Source organism: Ascaphus truei, chromosome 15 (assembly GCF_040206685.1).
Source record: "Ascaphus truei isolate aAscTru1 chromosome 15, aAscTru1.hap1, whole genome shotgun sequence".
NCBI classification, from domain to species: domain Eukaryota; kingdom Metazoa; phylum Chordata; class Amphibia; order Anura; family Ascaphidae; genus Ascaphus; species Ascaphus truei.
Window position 1 is genome coordinate 39676202 of NC_134497.1, and position 4954 is coordinate 39681155.

Here is a 4954-nt window from a genome sequence, read left to right on the forward strand (position 1 = left end):
CCAAGGTAGCTGAATTGGGGAGACCCTTGAGGGGTATGAAGTGTGTGTGCTTGGAAAACCTGTCCACTACCACAAGGATCGTGTTCATCCCCTTGGAAGTTGGAAGTTCCACAATAAAGTCCATGGAAATATGCTTCCAAGGCCGTTCCGGAATAGGAAGAGGCAGGAGGAGACCGGAAGGTTTGTGTCGGGCGGACTTGCTCTAGGCACAGACTGGACAAGCTCTGGTGAAATAAAAAATGTCTTTGTTCATTTTAGGCCACCAAAAGGTCCGTTTAATAAGATCCACTGTCCTCTTGAAGCCTAGATGACCAGCAGATCTAGAAGAATGCCCCCACTCTAGGATCTTGTGGTGAAAACGTGGAGCAGCATACAAACGTCTTTCTGGCACCTTAAATCTACTAGGGATATGAGCCTGGGCTTTATTGATCTCATCCAGGATATCAAAATTATTGGCAGAAATAATATACTTTGCGGGGAGAATAGTCTCCGAAGATTCGTTAGATCCTTCCTCCGTAGAAAATTGGCGAGAAAGAGCATCGGCCTTGATATTCTTGGTACCCAGAATATAGGAAATCGAGTAATTGAAACGAGAGAAAAACAGTGCCCAACGTGCTTGAGGGGATCCCAGGCGACGAGCCCCCTCAATGTACAATAAGTTTTTGTGATCGGTGAGAATAGCTACTGGCTCCTTGGTACCCTCGAGGAGATGTCTCTATTCTTGCAAGGCTAACTTGATAGCCAAAAGTTCATGGTTCCCGACATCATAATTTCTCTCGGCCGAAGAGAATTTCCTAGAGAATAATCCACACGGATAGTCTTTCTTGGGGAGAAGATCTTTGTGAGAGTACTGCCCCAGCTCCCACATCAGAAGCGTCAACCTCCAGGGTGAAAGGAAGGGATGTATCCGGGTGCAGGAGGATGGGAGCGGAAACAAAAGCTCTTTTGAGGTACTCGAAGGCTTTGATGGCTTCAGAGGACCATGCTGTCTGATCAGCCCTTTTTTTGGTAAGAGCAGTAATGGGTAGAGCTATAGTGGAGAAATTACGGATGAATTTTCGATAGTAGTTAGGAAAGTCAAGGAAACGCTGAACGGCTTTTAGGGAATTCGGCAACGGCCAATCCAGAACAGCCTTCAATTTCTCACAGTCCATGGTGAAACCTTTATCGGAGATTATATAGCCAAGGAAGGCTGTGGATGATTGGTGGAAGAGACATTTCTCCATCTTCACGTATAGGCTATTAGCACGAAGTCGGGAGAGAACCACCTTGGTGTGACGAATGTGCTCTTCCAGGTTCTTGGAGAAAATGAGGATATCATCTAGGTATACTATGACGAAAAAACCCAAAATGTCCCAGAAGATATCATTCATAAATTCTTTGAAGACGGCAGGGGCATTGCAGAGGCCGAACTGCATCACTAAATATTCATAATGACCCGAATGCTTGTTAAATGCAGTTTTCCATTCGTCACCGTCTCGTATTCAGATTAAATTGTAAGCTCCTCTCAAGTCGAGTTTGGAAAATATAGAGGCTCCTTGGATCCGATCAAAGAGTTCCGAAATTAGAGGAAGAGGGTACCGGTTTTTAACTGTAATCTTGTTAAGCCCACGGAAGTCGATACAGGGTCTTAAAGAGCCATCCTTCTTTTTCACGACGAAAAACCTGCCCCGGCAGGGGAGGTGGAATTCCGAATAAACCCCTTCTTAAGATTCTCCTGGATGTAGGTCGCCATAGCCTCGGTCTCGGGCACAGATAGGGGATACGACTTAGACTTGGAGAGTATGGCTCCAGGAATTAATTCCATGGGGCAGTCGTACGAACGATGAGATGGTAGGACTTCAGCCTGAGTCTTGTTAAAGACGTCCAAAAAGTCATGATATACCTCCGGCATGGTAGAGACAGAAGAGGAAGAGGTGTTGAGACCAGCGAGCACGGCAACGGGAGGAGTGACCGTCTTCTTCAAGGTAGAGCCCCACTGAATCGGTAGTTCGTCTTTACAATCAACACGCGGGTTGTGAAGCTGAAGCCACGGTAATCCCAAAATGACCTGGACAGTAGGAGAGTGGAAAATATTGAAGATAATGACTTCAGTATGACCATCCGCGGTGGTCAGGGTGAGGGGGACAGATTCCCAAATAATGTAGGCTGGTTGGAGCGGTCGACCGTCGATAGCCTCAAGGCCGATGGGTGACTTCTTCTTGACTAACGGGATTTGGTTGTTGCAGGCATAATCGTGATACAAGAAGTTACCACCAGACCCAGAGTCGATGAAGGCTTCCACCTCTACCCTAACATTGGGACCCTCAAGAGTTATGGGGAGAAGAATTCTCTTTGGAAGTTCTTTGGGGGAAGAGGGGCAAGGAGAAATAGGGTTGCCTTTCCAGCCACTGCATCATACTCTCGCTGATTACCGGGGATGCCACCTTCCTGACCATCCTTCTGCCCTGCTCCCCTAAAACTGCGTCCTCCCTCCCTGAAACACTTGGCCTGAGAATGCTGACCCAAACAGGGTGAGCAGCCATGACTGAAACGGCACATGTACTCGCAATGGGCATTGTTGTATGCCCAACAAACGCCGATGTGCCTATCATGTGCCGTTCTGCCCCCACCACCTACAACTGCTGCAGGGGGCCGTCTCGCCACCCCACCCGCTGCAAGCGACCATCCCGCCACCCCTCTGCTTGCAAGCACCTCAGACGGCCATCTTGCCACCACACCACTGCAACTGCTGAAGGCAGCCCTCTCAAATATTTCTGCCACCCTGCCTCCTAACACCACTGCATGAGGCTGCCATCCAACCTTTGGCATCTTCCTGCTGAATGCACCCATTGCAGCCAGCTGCTGTACCCTTTGCAGCATATCCCCACTGCCTGACTGCCTAGCAGGCGGCCGTCTTCCTAGCTGGAGCCACCCTCATCACTTGACAACTGCCAACACCAGCGGGGGTGTATTAACCTTGTCCACCCTCATGGTCCTGACCGCTCCCATGGGTTTGTGTGCTCGCTAGCAGGCCAGCCAGCTGCCTATCCATACAGCCTTCCTGCTGTCTCAGTGACTCTACCTGGAGCCAAATAAATCACTCAGATAACGACATCGTTTATGGTAAGGCCCTGCTGGGATCGCTCACGAGTGGTAGCTGTGTATGTGTGTCTGTGTTTGCATACTTGTGATCGTTGGCCACCGCAGTGTGTGCGCGAATGAGCTACCATATCATCCTCTTAGTTGGAAGGAGTGGTGAGGGTTTTTTGATTGGCTGCTGCTGGTCCTGTGATCGTTCTCCATTGCCGGAACTGGGGATTCATTCATCTCTATCTTGGCACCCCTGGCTGTAATTGCCTTTGGTAGTAAATATGGTACAGCAAAGCTCAATAGGGTTGCCAGGTGGCTTGCTCAAAACCGGACAAAATGGTGAAAGGTGCGACACGAACGAGAATCGTTGTTGAGGAAGAATGTTATTTATAAATGACCAGACTGTTATGTCATTTTTCTAAATTTCACTCCAAGCATTCACCAATTTCTATTCTGTTTCGTAAAAAATCTTGGGAGGGAGTATCCTTCCGAAGATTTTTTTTTAAGAAATAGAATATGAAATAGTGCAAATTGGTGCATGCTTTGAGTAAAATTTAGAACAAATGACGTAAAGGTCAGATAATTTATAAATAACTTACCTGCATTCATAATGTACATGGCGAGCAATACTGATCTTACTGCTCCTCCCTCAAATTCCAAGATTTTTGCACCCCTCCTCATCCTCTCTCTCTCCCCTTATCCTATCACTCCCCTCCCTTCATCCTCTCTCACCCCCCCTTCCTTTATCCTCCCCCTCCCTTCATCCTCACCCTCCCTTCAACCTCACCCCCTTCCATTCATCCTCACCCCCTCCCTTCATCCTCACCCCCTCCCCCTCCCTTCATCCTCACCCCCTCCCTTCATCCTCACCCCTCCCCCTCCCTTCATCCTCACCCCCTCCCCCTTTCTTCATCCTCACCCCCTCCCTTCATCCTCACCCCCTCCCCCTCCCTTCATCCTCACCCCCTCCCCCTCCCTTCATCCTCACCCCCTCCCCCTCCCTTCATCCTCACCCCCTCCCTTCATCCTCACCCCTCCCTTCATCCTCACCCCCTCCCTTCACCCTCTCTAACCCCCCTCCCTTCATCCTCTCTCCCTCCCTTCATCCTCTCTCATCCCCCCTCCCTTCATCCTCCTCCCCTTCCCTTCATCCTCTCACTCCCCATCCTCACCCCCCCGTCCCTTCATCCTCACCCCTCGCTTCATCCTCACCCCCTCCCTTCATCCTCACCCCCTCCCCCTCCCTTCATCCTCTCTCATCCCCCCTCAATTCATCCTCACCCCTCCCCTTCCCTTCATCCTCTCTCACTCCCCATCCTCACCCCCCATCCCTTCATCCTCACCCCCCATCCCTTCATCCTCACCCCCCCCATCCCTTCATCCTCACCCCCCCATCCCTTCATCTTCACCCCCATCCCTTCATCTTCACCCCCCCATCCCTTCATCCTCATCCTCACCCCCACCCTGTCATTATCACCCCCACACGACAGCGAGAGAAAAAACACACACACACACACAACAGTACAAGTACAAACACTCACACAGAAAATAGAACAAATACACACAATTGAGACAGCACGCACTGCTCCACGCTATTCCTCCGCTCTATGGCCCCACCCCCAGGCTCCTGCCACCTCCTTCTGATTGGCTGTTGCTGTGTAATGCAGCCAATCAGGATGGAGGAAGCTGCCCAGTCCCCTGGCAGCAGCTCTGCTCTATCCCTTCTCAGGGGAAATCCTACAATTGGTTACCAAGTCCGGAGACATAATACCGCACACATACATGTCTCCCCCCACCCCCCACACACATACATGCCCCCCCCCCGCACACATACATGCCCCCCCACTCCCGCACACATACATCCCTCTTCCTCCCACTCTCC